The 20523-nt window shown below is 43.5% G+C and overlaps 1 long non-coding RNA gene across 2 annotated transcripts in view; it reads left to right on the top strand.

Moving 5' to 3' along the window:
• Positions 1-20523, top strand: part of LOC140741738 (uncharacterized) — a 109275-nt gene that overhangs the window by 35357 nt on the left and 53395 nt on the right. The window lies entirely within an intron of this gene.

The raw sequence follows: 20523 nt of genomic DNA, 5'->3' as shown, positions 1-20523 counted from the left end.
GTGTTGCACTAAAAAAAACACTATAAGATAAAGAACACAATAATAAAAAACAAAATAAATATAAATACATCAGATAACTTAAATGCAAAGATAGTTTGTAAGTACCTAAAGAGATGCTAGATACAGGAGTCTGCACATGAGGTGATTCTGACAGGAAATGATAAAGCAGTGGTGATGGGGTGGGTTAGCGGGTGGCGGAGTTGGTCAGCTCTGCTGCTTGGAGATGGTAACTGTTTTTGATTCTGGTGGTCCTGGTGTGGATGCTATGTAGCCTCCTCCCTGATGGGAGTGGGACAAATAGCCCGTGAGCCACGTTACTGCTGGCCTTTCCCGGCATCTTTATGTATATCTGTCCTCGATGGTGGGTAGGCTTGTGCCAGTGACGCACCGGGCAGTTTTGAGAACCTGTTGTAGAGTTTTCCATTCCACTGCAGTGCAGTTTCCGGACCAGGCAGTGATGCAGCATGTTACGATGCACGCTACTGCACATCTGTAGACAGTTGTAAGGATTGACGTGCATACTCCAGCTCCTTTCTTCAACGTGTAGGATGTTTTCTGGGACCACGAGAGCTTGTGCAAGATGTGCACTCCTGGGAGTTTGAAACTGCCGGCATGCCACTCATCTAGCGGCATACTCCTGTCTCTCATTTCGGATGTCACACTTTAAGGAGCTTAGGATCTACTGCCAGCTTCTCCTCCCTGAGGGGTCCTGAATTTTACTAATCTTTCCCTGTGGGGGGGACCTCAGCGGAGGAAGGTCAACAGATCAGCTTGCAAATAATGACCCGACCTAATTCCTTGCTTGGTCCCCTGCTCCTTCCTCCTGCTGACTGATCAAGCACAAGCTAAAAGCAAGTCCACAAAGAAACACTGAAACATGAAGGGCTTTCATCAATCATGGGATTGAGTTTAAGAGCCAAGAGATAATGTTGCAGCTATGTAGGATTCTGGTCAGACCCCACTTGGAGTACCGTGCTCAGTTCTGGTCGCCTCACTACAGGAAGGACGTGGAAACCATAGAAAGGGTGCAGAGGAGATTTACAAGGATGTTGCCTGGATTGGGGAGCATGCCTTCTGAGAACAGGTTGAGTGAACTCGGCCTTTTCTCCTTGGAGCGGTGGAGGATGAGAGGTGACCTGATAGAGGTGTACAAGATGATGAGAGGCATTGATCATGTGGATAGTCAGAGGCTTTTTCCCAGGGCTGAAATGACTAGCATGATAGGGCATAGTTTTAAGGTACTTGGAAGAGTGTACAGAGGAGATGTCAGGGATAAGTTTTTTTGTGCAGAGAGTGGTGAGTACGTGGAATGGGCTGCCAGCGGCGGTGATGGAGGTGGAAACGATAGGGTCTTTTAAGAGACTCCTGGATGGCTACATGGAGCTTAGCAAAATAGAGGGCTATGGGTAAGCCTAGGTAGTTCTAAGGTAGGGGCATGTTTGGCACAGCTTTGTGGGCCGAAGGTCCTGTATTGTGCTGTAGGATTTCGATGTTTCAGTCCATCGACCCTGATCCACTGTCCAATGCTATCGAGGCTGATTTGCAACCTAGTTCCATGTAACACAAGTGTGGCTGTTTTCATCCTTGTATTGTGTGACGTGGTATCAGAGTCAATACAGCATGGAAAAAGCCCTTCAGCCCAACTGGTCCATACCAGCAGTATTCCCATCTAAGCTAGTCCTGTCCTGTTTGCCTGTGCTTGGCTCTTATCCCTCTTGTCCCCTCCTATTTTAAAGTAAATTTTAAATATTGTTTATGTACTTCACTCAACAACTTCCTATTGCTGGTCATCCCATATGTGAACAACCATACGGGTAAAAACATTACCCCTCAGGTTGCTGTTAATTCTCTCTACTCTCATCTTAAACATATCCCCTCTAGTCCTTAAACACAAGAAGTTCTGCAGATGCTGCAAATTCAACATGCTGGAAGATCTCAGCAGGTCAGGCAGCATCCATGGAAGAGAATAAACAGTGGATGTTTCAGGCTGCCAGCATTTTGTGTGTCACCCTCGCTCTTGAGTCCTCAACTCTGGAGAAAGGATGATGCATTTTGATCCTAGTGTGCCCGTAATGATTATATACATCTCTATCTGATCACCCCACATTATCTTACACTCTGACCACCTTCTGTCATAAGGTGGGCATTGGGAACAGACCCAAATGCAAGACACAGCCACTGAAGTACTAGGGAGAGGACTAGGTGTATCAAGAAAGCAAGGGAAGTGGGGAAGAAATTACACTGGACAAGACACAGGCCCGGAACAAGACTAGGAGACAAGGCATGGGCTAGGACTAGAGTAGGAAAGTAGAACCTGGACGAGGAACAAGGAACTAGGAACGTGGGCAAGGACTCCGAGCCAGAGACTGGACAGGGACCCGGAACCTAGGTCTTGACTTGGGCTCAGACTCCAGATCCATGGTGAGGACTGGACTTGGCAAGGCAACAGGACTGGACATGAGGGGCAGGATTCCACAGCTGGACACGGGACTCCAGGGCTGGACGAGGACATGAAGCTCAGACTTGATCTTGATCAAGGGAGAGCAGGAACGCAGAGCCTAGGTCAAGGGAGAGCAAAGCAGAAGCGGGAGAGGCGTAGCTGGACACAGACACTGGCCCTGGACGAGACCAGGACTCAGGGCCTAGGCTACGACTTGGACTTGGACATAGACTGGAACCTCCTCGGAGCCTTGGACTGGAGCACAGGAACACAGAACACAGAGCCAGGACCCCTCCTTGGGAACAGGACATAGGGCCAGGGCTTTACACAGAGTCAGGACCCTTCCTTGGGGACAGGACAGAGGGCCTGGGCTCAAACACAGATACTAAACACAGAGACACAAAAAGACAGTTCCAAGCTCAACGATAGACAGCTCCTTTTGTTAGTGTGGCAAGGCTCCAGTCTCACTCCGGCAGCTGAACTTGACAGCAAAACAGGCAAGGACACAGGCACAGTAGCTAGCAGGGCTTCAGGCCAGGCTTCAGAGGGAAGGAAGGGAACAGTCCAGCCTCAGGGTAACAGCAAAGACAGCCTGACTTACCCAGCAGAGGCAAAGACAGGATACTGACGAGACAAACCCACAACCACACTTGAACCCAGGCCACTTATATTCCAGCCCCAATATGAGAATCAGGTGCCTGTGATTAATCCCAGCTGAAACAATGGGCAGCCAGAAGACCTGGAGTCCGGAATCCACGGACCGGACCATAACACCTCCTCCATAACTCAGACTCTGGAGACCTGGCAACATTCTCATAGATCTTCTCTGCACTCACTGGCTTAATGGCATCATTCCTGCAGCAGAGTGACCAAAACTGAACACGTTATTCCAAATGTGGCTTCATCAACATTCTGCAACATAACAAACTACTTCAGTGCCCTGATAAATGAAGGCCAGCAAACTGGAAGCGTCTTTCACTACTCTATCTGTGATGCCACTTTCATATTCAAAAATCTAAGTTCAATTTAAATTTATTATCAAAGTACATATATGTCACCATATACAATCCTGAGATTCATTTTCTTGTGGGTATAATCAATAAATGCATAGAATAATATAGAATAATAACCATAACAGAATCAGTGAACAAACTTGGGCATTCAACCAGTGCAGAAAAAACAGCAAACTGTGCAAAAGCAAAAAGAAAACAAGATGATGATGATGATGATGATGATGATGATGATGATGATAATAATAATAATAATAATAATAATAATAATAATAATAATAATAATAATAAATAAATAAGTATCAAAACTGTGAGATGAAGAGTCCTTGAAAGTGAGTCCATAGGTTGTGGGAACATTTCAATGATGGGGCAAGTGAAGTTATCCCCTCTGGTTCAAAAGCCCAATGGCTGAGGGGTAGTAACTGTACCTGAATCTGGAGGCGTGAATGCTGAAGCTCTTGTATTTGCTCGCTGATGGCAGCAATGAGAAGAGAGCATGTCCTGGGCGGTGGGGGACCCTGATGATTGATGCACCATCAATAACTCTCCGAGACGTGAAGCGAGATATAGGCTTTTATTGGCTGGAAGAAAGAACAAGCAGCAATTGACCACCACACTGCATCCTGGAGACTGAGCCCAGGGCGGAGTCCCCAATCGCCTTTATACCGGGGTCCGTGGGAAGAGCCACAGGAGCAGTCAAAAAGACATGGATAAACTCAAGAGCCTAACACAGATCAGGCTATTTGACCCCTTCTGCTTGCCTTCCAATTGAAGAAGATTTTGTCTGAAGATAAATTGAGAGATCTGAAGCTTTTCTCTTCTGAGTGAAGGAGGATGAGAGGTGACCTGACAGAGATGTACAAGACCATAACAGGCATAGATCAAGTGGATAGCCAGAGATTATTTTCCCAGGGCAGAAATGGCTAATATGAGTTGGCATAATTTTAAGGAGATTGGAGGAAAGTATAGCGGTTATATCAGAAGTAAGTTTTTTTACACAGAGGGAGATGGGTGCGTAGATCACCCTGCCAGGGGTAGTGGTAGAGATGGATACATTAGGAGTGTTTAAGAAGCTCTTTGATTGGCACATGAGGATAGAAAATGGAGGGATGCATTAGAGATTGATTTTAGAGTAGCTTAAAAGATCAGCACAATATCATGGGCCAAAAGGCCTGTATTGTTCTGTAAACTTCTAAGTTCTATTTTACTTAACTACCATTTTCCTGGATAGCCAGACAGGGCACCACTGTGGTGCAGCGAGTTAAACTGCTGCCTCATGATGCCAAAGACCCTGATTCAATCCTGGCCCCTGGCACTATCTGTGCGGAGTTTGCATGCTCTCCTTATGACTATGTGAGTTTTGCTGGAGTTCTCTGGTTTCCTCTCAGAGCCGTGGAGGTTGGTGGGTTAAACTGGCCACTGCAAGTTGCTCCTAGTGTGTAGACGAATGGTAGTAACATGTGGGAGGTGATGCAAAAGCTTGGTTAAAGTAGGATGAGTGTAAAAGGTTGGTTGGTGGCCAGCAGGAACTTAGTGGGCTGAAGGGTCTGTCACGACTGTAAAATAATCTGAAAATCAACACGAGCGATTGAGCCTCCAGAGCCATTTTAGGAAGCGAATTCCAATGTTTCATCACTCAGTGGTGACAAGATTCCTTTCCTTCTTTGTCCCAGATAGCTGACCCCTCGGGAGAGTGAAACCTCACCCAAGATATTGGCACCCAGCCCACATAAGAATCTAATACATTTCAAATAGGGAGGGCATTTGTCAACTTTTACAAGACAAACTTGTCATTTATCAATTTCTTCATCTGAGGAATCAGTCTGATGAATCTGCACTGCAATCTTCACAAGCAGACGGGGAGTTCAAACGTATACACAAAATTCCAGGTGTAACTTCACTAGTGTATTAGTGTACTGCCCGTTGCACTGCTGCCATGAAGCTCCTCCATCTCTGGTGGTGTTCGCAGCTTCCTTCATCATGTCAGTCACTTCCTCTCGGTTTTCACTACTATCAGTCAAGCAGGTCCTAGGGGGAGACTCAGGAATCCTGTAGCACTCATTGCCGTTTCTGTTAAAGTTTTGTTTTACCAGTCAGGGTTGTTAGCCCTGAGCTGAACCCCCAAACCTGGGGGGCTGGTGGGCCACTCTTAGGCTTTTACCCTTTGACCTGTTTGGCATGGGTGACCATACCAAGAGCCAAAGAGTAATGCCTTGACTGCAGCCAACATAGCTCGCTGGGTCACTGAGGCACACAAACCCTCAAACCATGATTGGGTTGTTGCCCTCTTGGAAGAGTTTCACTAGAACTCTATGTAATTGGACCAATAAATCTCAACTTTGTATGCAAAATTTACTTTCCTAGTTACCTGCTATATTTGCATATCAAATCTCAGTGATGTGTATAGAAACACTTTAGTCCCAATGAACACCAAAACTTTGTAATCTTTCACTATTTAAAATATAATTTATCTTTCTATTTTTTTCTACCAAAGTGGATTATAACCAGTTTTTCACATTATGGTCAATCTTCCATGTTCATAAGACCATAAGACATAGATGCAGAAGTAAGCCATTCGGCCCATCATATCTGCTTCACTACTTGATCATGGCTAATCTATTTTCTTTCTCAACCTCATTCTCCTGCATTTTATCAGTAACCTTTTACGCTCTAATTAAATAAGAACCTAATAACCTCTGCTTTAAATATCCCCAATGACTTGGACTCCACAGCCACTTGTAGCAATGAATTTCACAGACTCACTAACCTCTGGTTAAAGAAATTCCTCCTCATCACTGTCCTAAACAGATGATCTTCCATTCTGAGGCTGTGCCCTCTGGTCCTGGACTCTCCCACTATGGGAGGCATCCTCTCCACGTCCATTCTACCTTGGCTTTCCAACATTCAATAATTTTTAATGTGATTACCCACTCATTCTTCATGTCCTTGTTTCTGCACTTAAACTGTCTTAAAAAAACATGAAACCTCTCTGCATCTTTCTCACTGCACCGAGCTTTGCATCATCAGCAAATTTGGATATAATACACTTAATCCCTCATCCAATTCATTGACATAGATTAGGAACAGCTGAACTGCCAACATTACTCCCTGAAGTACCATATCACCCACCGCCTAACCTAAAAATGACCCATTATCCCGACTTTTAGTCTTCTGTCCATTAATCAAACCTCAAACAGTCTCAGTATATCACCTCCAATACTGTGTATTTAAATTTATTTTAGTTATCCCTTGCGTAGCACTATTGAAGATCTTCTGGAAGTCAAAAATTTTATAGTCATATGTGATATTTCTTTTTAAATCTATGTAAATTCTGCTAAGTTATTACTACTGTGTATTCTAAATGACACTTGCTCAATAGATTCTGGTATTTTTCTTACTGCTTTTGTGGGATTAGCTGATGTATAACTCCCTTTCCTGCTCCTCCTTAAATATTGGGGTTAAACTTGCAACCTTACAGTCTGTGGGAGTCCATTTAGAATCTGTGTAATTTTGGACGATGACAACAAACTCTAGTTCACCTCATCCTTGGGATTTATCGCCTTTATGTCCCATTAATTTTGCCAACAGGGCTTTTCCTTAACATATGTTAATTTCTTTGAGCTCTTTTTTTAACTTCGGTTATCTACTGTTTTCCTGAGATTTTCTGTATGCTCTTCCCCGAAGACAGAAACAAAAATATTTGTTTAATTTCCCTACCCCTCCCTTACTGACAATTTTTCTAGTCTCGATCTCCAGGGGACCCAGATTAAACTTAGGTAATCTTTTCCTTTCCATGTAACCATAGAAATGCTTACCTTTTACTTTAATGCCTTGACCAGAATTACATTAAGCGACCAAAAGTAGAAAGTGTTGGCAGATGCTGGAAAATGGAACAAAATCTGAGTCGCTGGAGGAGCTCAGAGGGTCAGGCAGCATCTCCAGAGGGAAATGGATAGTTGGTGTTTTGAAATGAGACCCCACATCTGGACTGGAAGATAGGAGGAAACCTTCTTCGAAGTGAGTATACCTTGAGGAGACTTCACAGAGGAGTAGCTTAAGAAAGAGGCATGTTACCTTGGAAAGGTGAAAAGGCAACGCCAATAGTTCACGCACAACACAGTGGAGGAACTCAGCAGGTCGGGCAGCATCCGTGGAAACGTTGACTGTTTGTTTCCACGGATGCTGCCCGACCTGCTGAGTTCCTCCAGCGTGTTGTGCGTGTTGCTTTGACCCCAGCATCTGCAGAGTATTTTGTGTCATGCCAATAGTTCAATAGTTCCATTTAATATCAGCGAAAAGGTAAACAATCTACATCCTGAAATTCTTTTTCTCGCAACCATGAAATCAGAAGAGTGCCCCAAAGAATGAGTGACAGTTAAGATGTTAAAACCCCAAAGCCCCCTACTCACCCCCACTCACAAGCAACAGCAAAGCAATGACCCTCCCTCACACCCACCTGCCCACAAAATAGCATCAGCACCCTCCACCCACCAAGCATGCAATAGCAAGGCCCAAATAAAGACCATGATCTGCAGTACAACAAAAACTAATCACTCACCCAACAATTTGACAAGCTACTGGCTCTCTCTCTCCCTAATAAAGGGAAAAATAAGTGAACCCCTTCACAGCGAGAGGGGAGACATAACAAAACAAGTCACTGACTTAACGGTGTTAAAAATCTGTCGTGCCACTTTTCTTCCCGGCTTGGTGACCTGAGAATCAGCAACAATCTCTTGCCCTTCAATGAGGGAGAGGGAGAGAGAGAGAGAGACAGAGGGAGAGAGAGAGAGAGACGGAGAGACAGAGAGGCAGAGAGAGAGAGTGTGGTGAACAACATATACCTGTCTGGACACGCCCCCTGCTGACTGCTCCTGTGGCTCCTCCCACAGACCCCTGTATAAAGGCGATTGAGGCCTGGGCCTGGCCTCTCAGTCTCCAGGATGTAGTATGGTGGTCAACCACTGCTTGTTCCTTCTTCCAGTCAATAAAAGCCGATATCTCGCCTTTACATCTCAGAGTGAGTTATTGATGGTGCATCAGAGAGAGAGAGAGAGAGAGAGAGAGAGAGAGAGAGAGAGAGAGGGGAGAGAGGGCACGCAACTCACCAAGTACACAGCCTTTGACAGCTGATCCGCTGTTCCCAATGTTCTAGTCTCTCGCACGACACTTCATTCGATGGCCACCAGTTTAGAATCAGCCCATCATCAGAGCTGCGAAACCTCGGCACCCTGAAGGCGCACTCGTTTTCTAGGCTGCGTCCTTGAGATACTGAATGCCCTCCTTAAGTGTACAGTTCCTGCCATTTATACACGAGGAAGTCTGCAGATGCTGGAAATCCGAAGCAACACACCCATTTTGCTTAATTGGTGTTAGGAATGAAAGGTTTCGGTTGTAGTGTTAGATCAGAGAAACTAAGATCAGTCTTGGGTGAAAGGCCTAGATAGTGTGGATGTGGAAAGGATGTTTCCTATAGTGGGAGAGTCTCGGACCAGAGTGGGTAAGCCTCAGAATACAAGGATGTCCCTTTAGAAAAGAGATAAGGAAGGATTTCTTATACAAGTGGGCAGAGAATCTATGGAATTAGTTGCCACAGACGGCTGTGGAGGCTGTTATTGTATATATTTAAAGCAGAGATTGATAGGTTTTTGATTAGTCAAAGGTTATGGAGAGAAGGCAGGAGAATGGGATTGAGATGGGTTAATCAACAGCTATGATGTAATGGCAAAATAAACTCAATGGTCCGAACAGCCTAATAATGACTTTTGATCTTATGATTCTCCTCGGAGAGAAAGTTGAGGCACAATATGATGGAGTTTTACAAGATTGTAAAGGTTTAGCCAGGGTAAAGGGAGGGACGTTATTTCCAGTTGCAGAATGTTCTGCACTGAAGGGCACAGATGTAAACTTTGGCCAAAAGGTGCAGGCAGCTGAAACTTGCCTTCTGTACTATAATGATTCTTTGACTGCACCGATACATCACCTTGCAACAAAGAGGTACTGTATAAAGGAACCTATTTTTTCTGTATTTTTAAAATGAACTGTAAGGCAAATTGATGGCTGGAAAACCATTTGATCAGACTCCAATCCTGTGATACAGTTTCCAAGAGAATGAGTTAGGTTAATGGCACACAGGCTTAGCCTGGAAAGAAAAGTGCCAAGATGCAGAAATCCTTGCACGTTCCTTATTGGGAGTTCCAGCATGTCTTTTAAGGACTCACACAATATCTTCCAGACCTCCAGTTTAAAGCAAGTGAGGATAATCATAGTAAGTGTAGTTACTGTAATAGGGTCTCATTTACAAGTAATTTCTCTTTCAGATGCAGTTTCCTTCATTTCCCGCAGATACATTCTTCCCTCTTCTGTAACCATTTGAAATCTAACTGGAACCAGACCTGCTGGTCCCATCTAAACCAATGACTTGAGGCAAAGTTTCATTTTCCATCACAAAACTTACATCTGTTCTCTGTAATCTTCTCCCTGTGACCATGTGGTTTTCCTCCATGTTCTCTAGTTTCATTGCACTTTCCAGCGGATGTGTGGGTTAGGCTTAGTAAGTTGTGGGCATCCTATGTTGGCGCCAGACCATAAGACTTAGGAGGAGAGTGTTACGATGCACACCTGACCGCGCCAGCTTCCGGAGTGTAGACGCTCCGAGATTCCGGAATTTGGATAGCTGGTGCCTTTAAAGACTCAGGCCTGCCCCACTGATTAGCAGCCGTGTTTTGGCGCCAGGATTTTTATATTTAAAGAGCACTTGAACTGAGGTCGTCAACTCTACTTTGGAATCTTGTCTCGTGTCTAGCTTAGAACCTTGTCCTCATCTCAGTCTCACATCGTGTCTCGATTCTAGTCTCGGTTACTCCAGCACTTGGGTCCTTACCATCCTCACCTAGGCCTCTCGTTACACAGATGTAGTCATTGAGTCTGCCAGAAGTATGGAGACATTTGCAGGCTGCCCCCAGAATATTACTCGCTGATTTGATTTTGACGCAGCAGATGCATTTCACTGTATCTTTCAGTGAACATGTAACAAATAAAGCTAACTTTTAGGCTGTATTAGACAACCTTGTATTTTTGATTTATACATCTCTGAAATTTCTCTACAAGAACATAGAACAAAAAAAAATCAAAAGTGCAAAGTGATCAAAGAGAAGCTAAACAAGATGCTGTGCCAGTTGGTTCAAGGACTGAATAATTAAAGAGAGACGGCTGTACTTCAACCTGCTGCTGTGGTACTTGAGGCATCTGTCCCTCCTACTTGATTGCAAAAAGACATCATGGCCTAGATGGTGAGGTTCTTTGATGATACTTGTTGCCTTCTTGAGGCAACACCTCATCTGTTTACTCTTCCTGGGCCTACTTACCAAATTCATCAAAATTGCCCTTTAATAGTTGATATTCTTCTTCATTATCCACTAGGCCACCTATTTTAGTGTCATCTGCAAATTTACTATCAATGCCCTATACATTCTTACCTAAGTTGTTGACATAGATTTCAAGTTCCTGGATGTCAACATCTCTGAAGATCTATCCTGGGTCCAACATTTGATGCAATTACGAAGAAGGTATGCCAGTGGCTACGTTTCATTGGCAGTTTGATGAGCTTTTGTTTCTCTCCCAAGACGCCGGCAAATTTCTACAGATGCATCATGGAAAGCATTCTAACTGGGTGCATCGCTGACCGGTATGGAGGTGTCAAAGCAGAGATCAGAAAAAGTTGAGGACCATTACCGCCCAGCATATATCCTTTTCTCGTTATTTCCATTAGGAAGGAGATACAGGAGCCTGAAGATACGTACTCACAATTTTAGGAGCAGCTTCTTCCCCTCAACCATCAGATTTGTGAACGGTCCATGAACCCATGATTACCTCACTATTTTGCTCTCTTATTGCACTACTCACTTATTTTCTTTATGTATTTCTTATTGTAATTTGTATTTTTATGCAGTGCACTGTACTGCAGCCACAAAACAACAGATTTCACAACATATGTCAGTGGTGAACCTGGTTCTGTTTCTGATGAATGACAAACAACAGGCCCAGCATCGATCCCTGAGGCACAATTCTAGTCTGGAACTTCCATTCCAAGAAACAGTCTTCCACCATCATCCGCAACACGAATGAATCTGCAGATGCTGGAAATAAATAAAAACACAAAATGCTGGCAGAACTCAGCAGGCCAGACAGCATCTATGGGAGAAGGTAGTGATGATGTTTCAGGCCGAAACCCTCAGGATTTCGGCCCGAAACGTCGTCACTACCTCCTCCCATAGATGCTGTCTGGCCTGCTGAGTTCTGCCAGCATTTTGTGTTTTTATTTTCCACCATCATCCACTGTTTTCTCCCATCAAGCCAATTCTGTATCCAATTAGCCAGCTCTCGCTAGATTTTATGTGGTCTAACCTTCCAGAACAGTCTACCATATGGAACTTTATCAAGTGTCTCAACTCCCTATATGGTTCCTGAATGTTGTCATATCCGGGAGAGGAAGTAGGGATAAGCTCCTCTGACAACCAAGTCTAGCTCGTGGCCATAGCTACAAGCCCCGCGTAACTGTTTCTACTGACAGGAGAAGGGGCAAAGCTGCATTACTGGTGCCTTAATACTAGTTGCTTTGGGCAGATGGGGCTGATCAGCCCAAGTTGGCAGCTCATCTAGGAGAAGAAAAACTCTGATCTTAAACCTCCACTGCCAGGTTGTTATACCCACTCATGGGGAAGGCTTTGGGGGGTAAACCCCAAGGAAAAATCCAGAACTGCAGTCCCTAAGGCAGTCAACTCAACTATGTTGAGTTCAACACTGACTGGCAATTCCTGCAACGCCGCTGGTACTAAACTGTATTTTTCTATAGATGCTGCCCGGCCTGCTGTGTTCCTCTAGCACTGTGCGCGTTGCTCTTTTGGATTCATTAGCTGTGTGGAGAGAGGGAGCCTCCTGCGTGGGTAACAGCTTGCTCTCCATATCGTACTGCCCCGGCTTGCGTATCATGTAGATAGTTAGGACGCAACGTCCATGGTCATCCTCAACCAATGCAGGACCTCACTCACTTACTCAGCATCTAACCACATCCACCACCTTCCCTCATAGACATTATGATGCCACTTTCATAATTCGGCCACATTTCAAGTGCTCTACCACCAAAAGAATATACGTTAGGAATTTAATAATTTCATTGAATATACTAGCACGTTGTAGATGTGGTGACTTAGAAAGCGTATTGGGTACTTGCCTGTATCTGCCAGACACAGAATACTAGAGCAGAGAAGGCATGCTAGAACTGTATAAAACACTAGTTGGGCCATAGGTAGAGTATTCTGTATTACTCTATTTACTAACCTATTAGGAAGATATTAAAGCATTCAAGTGGGTAACTACATACAGCAACATTCAGGCAGAGGCAGGTAAGTTACAGATTTCATTGTGTACCACAGAAGTTTAAAGTTCAAAGTTTTAAGTAAACAGATTATCAAAGTATGCATATATTTTTTTACAATTTTCTACCTTGAGATTCATTTTCTTGGATTTACAGGAAAAATAAAGAAATATAATAGAACTTATGAAAAACTATACAAAACAAAGACTGACAGACAACCTATGTACTTACTTTCTTTCTAATGTACAAAAGAAGACAAACTGTGCAAATAAAATATAGTGACCAGAAGTGAGCATCTTCTAGAAGGAGCCTTACCAGTTACGCTTGACATACTGTATTGCCATTTCCCCACTATCAACGACCTGGGAATTACCATTCAGTAGAAACTCACTTGGACCAAACTCCATAAGTTCTGGAGCTTTGAGAGGCTGGGAATCCTGTGGCAAATGACTTGTCTCCTGGCTGCCTAAGGCCATTCCACCACCTAAAGGCACAAGACAGAGGATAGAAAAAGGCAGTGTTACAACAGTCATGGGAGGATTTCAATATGCAGGTAGCCTGAGAAAATCAGGTTGGTGCTGGATCCCAAGAGAAGGAATCTGTAGAATGCCTACAAGATGATGCTGAGGTGCATCCCAGGATGCGCTGGGAACACATCATCAGTGATGTAACCTAGGGTCATCGGGTGTTTAGGGTCCTTCAACATCTGACACCCTCTCCCAAGTGACTCAGGCAAGGTTTAGCAAGCCTGGGTAGCACTGGTCCAGAGGTCACACCTCCTGATCCATAGCCACCTGGAGGCATGTTCAGCAGCCTCTGTGATGGTCCTGAAGGCTCTTTTCTTTGCAGCCCCTGTAATGCCAAGGACAGTGTAGGTTCTGCAGAGCGAGCAGCCAACAAAACCTCTGCATCCCTCCTCTATACAGCACGTTACAGCAGGCTCAATAGGCAGAATGGGCAAATTCTGCTCCTTTGTTTTACAGTCACGAAGGAATACTCCACATGACTGTGGCACCAACAACCCCCTGGAGGCCCAACCCTATTCAGAACAGAGAAGCCTGCTTAATTGGCACCTGACCGGCAGCCCCAAACGTTCAGACCCTCCACAATACCCGCAGTGTGCAATAGCTACAAAATGCATGCAGTTACTCGATCAGGCTACTCGTACAGCATCTTCCGAACCTGCAACCTCCACCACCACGGGCAAGGGTGGCAGACACACGGGAACACCAGCACCAGCAGACTCCATTCCAAACCAGGCATGATTATAAACGCAAACACGAGGAAATCTGCTGATGCTGGAAATCCAAGCAACACCCACAAAATGCTGGTGGAACACAGCAGGTCAGGCAGCATCTACAGGGAGAAGCACAGTCGACGTTTCAGGCCAAGTCGTCAGGACCAACTGAAAGAAGAGATAGTCAGAGATTTGAAAGTAGGAGAGGGAGGGGGAGATCCAAAATGATAGGGGAAGACAGGAGGGGGAGGAGTGAAGCCAAGAGCTCGAAAGTTGAATGGGAATGTATCCCTTTTGCCAATCAACTTTCCAGCTCTTAGCTTCATCCCTCCCCCTCCTGTCTTCTCCTATCATTTCAGATCTCCCCCTCCCACTCTCAAATCTCTTACTATCTCTTCTTTCAGTTGGTCCTGACGAAGGGTCTCGGCCCGAAATGTCCACTGTGCTTCTTCCTATAGATGCTGCCTGGCCTGCTGCATAACTATAAGTGCTAGTCTTTCATTACCACTGGCATTATCCCCTGAAGTCCCTGACAAACAGCTCTATAGGAGCACCTACACCAGAAGGTGTACTCGGAGAGTGGTAGCTGTGTGGAACGAGCTTCCAGTAGAAGTGGTAGAGGCAGGTTCGATATTGTCATTTAAAGTAAAATTGGATAGGTATATGGACAGGAAAGGAATGGAGGATTAGGGGCTGAGTGCAGGTTAGTGTGACTAGGTGAGAGTAAGCGTTCGGCACAGACTAGAGGGGCCGAGATGGCCTGTTTCCGTGCTGTAATTGTTATATGGTTAGAAGAACTGCGGCAATTCAAGAAGACCATTCACTAACACTTCCTCAAGCACCATTAGGGAAGGACAGAAAATGTTAGTGTTACCAATGACACACGGATCCTGAAAATGCATATTTAAAAAAAAGACTTACAAAGGTCCGCTAAGGCTATAGATTATAAACTTATGAATACTGTCCAGTCTTTCACTCAACGTCAGTAAGACCAAAGAACTGTTTGTGGACTTCAGGAAGGGTAAGATATAACAGTCCTCATAAAGAGATCAGAAGTGGAAAGAGTGAGCAATTTCAAGTTCCTGGATGTCACTGTCTCTGAGGATCTATCCTGGACCCAACACACTGATGCAGCTACAAAGAAGGCATGACAGTGGCTACATTTCAAAAGGAGTTTGAAGAGATTTGATGTGGTACCAAAGGCACTTGCAAATTTCTACAGATGTACCATAAAGAACATTCTAACTGGCTCTATCACTGTCTGGTATTGCGGTGGGGGGTGGGTTCTGCTGCACAGGATCAAAATAGGCTGCAGATATTTGTAAACTTAATCAGATCTCTCATGGGCATTAGCCTTGTAGTATCCAGAACATCTTCAAGGTGCAATGCCTCAAAAAGGCAGCATCTATCATTAAGGACCCTCATCACCAGGGACATGCCCGCTTCTCATTGCTGCCATCAGGAAAGAGGTACAGAAGCCTCAAGGTGCACACTCAATGATTCAGGAACTGCTTCTTCCCCTCTGCTATCCTTTTTCTGAATGGACATTGAACCCATGAACACTAACTACCTCACTACTTTTTTAAAAAAATATTTTGCACTAATTATTTAATTTAACTTTTTAATATATAGACACCTACTGTAACTCAGTTACTTTTCTATTATTATGTATTGCATTGCACTACTGACACAAAGACAACAAATTTCATATCTCATCATGCCAGTGATATTAAACCTGATTCTGATTTTTTTCGAACAAAGGTGATGAATTGGAGATTTAAAAAAGATATCTAAAGTTATGGGAAACTCACTTTCTAGGACTCTTATCAACTCATCAGTATTATTTTTTATTTGCACAGTTTGTCTTCTACTGCACATTATTGTTTGTCAGTCTTTGTTTATGTCTAATTTTTTGTTAATTCTATTGTATTTTATTTTTCCTGTAAATGCCTGCAAGAAAATGAATCTTAAGGTAGTATATGGTAATGTATATGAACTTTGATAATAAACTTACTTTGGCATGCACAAGTTGAGCAGCAATGATCAATTTCCCTCGGGGAGGAGGGAGGAAGGATTATCACTGCGGGGGCAGATGTTGAAGGTGATAAGCAGGATGGTTGGCAGGGAGCTGAGGAAGGTGTTTCACTCATCATGTCTGGGTCTCTTTACCTGAAATGTGGTGAAGGCAGAAACATCCACTGTATTTAAAATGTGCTCATTTGATAATGTGAAGAGCCAAAACTTACAAAAGTCTGCAGACTGAGAAGCAGGCTAAAGCCATTGTCCATTTTTGGGCTAAATTACCACATTCTGTGGTGTTATTTTCTATGATTCTAAAGTCATTATAACCTCTCTGAGATGTGTTCTGCAAAAGAAAAGATGGATGACTTTGGTCTTATTTTTTTTAACATTGGCTCGGTTTTGCTTCAGTAATGTCTTTCCCATCTGCCTAATCAATCAGATGAGGTTTAACATTGCTTCTGAAAGACAATGGGATGAAACAGGACCGATCAATTGCAGTAATGGATGGATAAATGGCAGATGGAGTTTAAACTGAACAAACAGAGTCATAGAACGCTACAGGCCATTCAGCTCATCTAGTCCATAATGATTCAGTCCCATCGACCTGCACCTGGACCACAGCTCTTCATACACTTCCCATCCATATACCTATTGAATTTTCACTTAAATAGAGTCAAAGAAAAGTACAGCACTGAAATTGGCCCTTTGCCCATCTAGTCCATGCCAAACTATGTAAACTGCCTACTCCCATCGACCTACACTGGGATCATAGCCCTCCACACCCCTACCATCCATGTACATGGTCAACCTTCTCTTGTATGTTGAAATCAAGCTCGCATGCACCACTTGCGCTGGCAGCTCATTCCACACCCTCACAATCCTCTGAGTGAAGAAGCTTCCCCTCATGTTCCCCCTAAACTTTTCACCTTTCATCCTTAACCCATGACCTCCAGTCGTTATCCCATCCAACCTCCGTGGAAAAAAGCCTGTTTGCATTTACCCTATCTATACCCCTCATAATTTTGTATACCTCTATCAAATCTCCCCTCAATCTTCTGCATTCCAAGAAACAAAATCCTAGTTCAGCTTTTAGGTGTCACCTTAGCTTGCCCACTGCAAGTCCTCCAATGGACTGAAAGGGCAGGCAGACTTTATAAAACAAATCAAAATTCTTTATGGAGAGTTTTGAATTTGCCAGAGCATATAATACATATGATTTCATATGCTATAAACTGCCAAGATGGTGCCACGTGCAGTCTCAGCAGTTTAGAGCTCTCCAGTCCAACCAAACTTTTTCCCATCTTAGCCAAGACAGTAAGACTGAAAACAGCTTCTTCCCAAGGGCTGTTGTGCTGCTGAATAATGTTACACCCTGGCTTGCCAATGACTTTTGAGTGTTATGGACTTTTGAAACCACTTGTTGGATTTAAATATGGGAATTTCTTTTTAAATAAGCCATACCACGTGCATTGTAAATATCTGTTTTGCATGGACTGGATTAGCACCACAATCTCGTCCTGAGCAATGGCAATAAAGTTCTGTTCTATTCTATTATATATCCTGAAAAGATTCGAACTTCCAGCAATTGACGTTCTTGTTTTCAGCTTTGGCAAAGAATTACTACTGTGTTTTTTAATGTTTGCAAGCTCCACCATTTAGTGTTGAATGAAAATATTGGAAATTTGATGTGTAGTCCTCTTTAACCTTTAATATTGAAGAGGAATAGCCCTAAAAAGTGAGGGTTTTGAAAGAAGCATCCCAGGAGGATTAATTTGATTAATGGGATTAATCAAATCCCTTTAGTTTGATTAATACAGGGGATGTGTTTGATTAATGTGAGGGACAAACTATATGTACACCATGGTCATCGATATGGGACACGATTTCAAGACATGGGAGCAAGCAAAGAGGTCATTGATTTGAAGGTTATCAACAAGAGCTATGAATGATATGGAGTTATAGAGTCATAGAAAAGTACAGCATAGAAACAGGCCCTTCAGCCCATCTAGTCTGTGCTGAACCATTTAAGCTGCCTGGTCCCATAACCTGCACCAAGACCATAGCCTTCCATACCCCTCCCATCCATGTACCTATCCAAAATTCTCTTAAATGTTGAAATCAAGATCGCATGCACCACTTGTGCTGGCAGCTCATTCCACACCCGCACAGCCATCTGTGTGAAGAAATTTCCCCTCATGTTCCCCTTAAATGTTTGAACCTTTGGAAAAGTTCTCAAAGCTAAGCAGCAAACCAAGGTTTAAACTGGAAGGAGGAGGTGTTTTTTTGCGACTGAGCAGCAAACAATTCATCATTAAGTTTGGCACATGCTGCACAAGGGCTGAAGAAACATTTTTAGGAAAGAATAACAATTTGAGACCTCATAAAACCAAGCCATAAAAACAGGAAATTGCAATTTACTAAAATAAATCTTCCCCAGTGGCTTCTAGAGAGATACTGGGATGATGTAACCTGGCTTATCCAATAGTCAACCAACATATTCACGATAATGTTTGGTCCCGTGTATCAACTCTGATTCCCTTCTCTCTTTGGTGAGTCTGATTCTGTCCTCAGTTCATTCTGTCATTAATATATAACACATGGGCAGGTCCTGTGAATATCAGAACATAATTGCATTCAGTTCTGGTCGCCTCATTAGTGGAAAGATGTGGAAGCTTTAGAGAGGGTGCAGTGGAGTTTTACCAGGATGCTGTCTGGATAGGAGAACATATCTTAAGAGCTAAGGTTGAGTGAGCTAGGGCTTCTCTCCTTGGAGAGAAGGAGGATTATTCCACCCAGTCCATATTGGGTAAAGCCCTCCCAAGTATTGAGCATACCTACATGAAACACTTTCACAGGAAATCAGCATCCATTATCAAGGACTCCTACTGCCCTGGACATGCTCGCTTCTCACTGCTGCCATCAGGTGTAAGGTACCAGAACCTTAGGACTGACACAACCACGTTTAAGAACAGTTACTACCCCTCAGCTGTCCAGCTCTTGAACCAAAGAGGATAACTTCACTCAACTTCACTTTCCCATCATTGAAATGTTCTCACAACCAATGGATTCACTTTCAAGGACTCTTCATCCCATCTTCTTGATATTTATTGCTTATTTATTTATATTACTGTTTATTCTTTTCACATTTTCACCGTTTGTTGTCTTCTGTACTCTGTTTGAAAGCCCTAGTTTGGCAGATATTCATTGATCTTTTATAGTTACTATTCTATAGATTTGTTGATTATGCCCACAAGAAAATGAATCTCAAGTTTGTATATGGTGACATATACTGTATGTACTTTGATAATAAAATTTACTTTGAACTTTGACTTGATAGACATGTACAAGATGATAAGAAGCATAGATCAAGTGGATAACCAGAGCCTTTTTCCCAGGGCAGAAATAAATAATACAAGGGGACATAAATTTAATACGAATGGAGGAAAATAAAAGAGGAGATGTCAGAAGTAAGTTCTTTACTCAAAGTGGTAGAGTATGGAAAGCTCTGACAGTGGTGGTGGGAGAGGCAGATACATTAGGGCCATTTAAGAAACCCTTAGGTAGACACATGGATGATAGAAAAATGGACGGCTATGTAGGACAAAGGAGTTAGCTTGATCAGAATCATATGCAGATTTGCATACGCAGTGAAATTCATTGTTTTACGGCAGCAGTACAGTACAATTCATAATGATAAAAGCTACAATTTACAATAAGAATATATACATATAAAAATATAAAAAATAAATTAAATAAGAAGTGCAAAATGAGAGAAATAAAGAATAGCGATGTAGTGTACATGGGTTCATTGTCCATTCAGAATTCTGATGGCAGAGGGGAAGATGCTTTTCCTAGAGTAGGTTAAAAGGACAGCACAACATCATGGGCCGAAGGGCCTGAACTGTGCTGTGGTGTTCTATGTTCTACATTTGATAACAAGCAGATACAGGAAAGAACAAACTGTCTCCTCAAGCCTCCTCCACCATTCAATAATTCACAGCTGACACTATCTTTGCATCGACACCAATCCTCCACGCAAACACAACACCTCTCCTCCACTAAAGTGTCCTATCTGGATGCACCACAGCTTGGTATGTCAGCTGCGGGAAACTACAGAGAGATATGGCTCAGCCTATTGTGGAAACTAACCTCCCCACCATGGACTCTATCTAAACCTCTCGCTTCTTCAGTAAAGCAGACAACATAATCAAAGACCCCTCCCACTCCAAACATTCCATCCTCTCCCCTCTCCATCAAGCAGAAGATACAAAACCCCAAAGTACTCAAAAGTGTTGGCGCGTGGCCAAGTGGTTTAGGCTTTGGGCTGGCGATCTGAAGGTCGTTAGTTCGAGCCTCAGCCAGGGCAGTGTGTGTTCCTTGAGCGAGGCACCACACTCTGCTCCTGCACGCTTATAGCCCAGTGGCGGCAGTTGGTGGAGAA

This window comes from Hemitrygon akajei, chromosome 19 (assembly GCF_048418815.1).
Source record: "Hemitrygon akajei chromosome 19, sHemAka1.3, whole genome shotgun sequence".
Classification (NCBI taxonomy): domain Eukaryota; kingdom Metazoa; phylum Chordata; class Chondrichthyes; order Myliobatiformes; family Dasyatidae; genus Hemitrygon; species Hemitrygon akajei.
The sequence above is the reverse complement of the archived record's forward strand: the minus strand, read 5'-3'. Positions and strand labels throughout refer to the sequence as shown.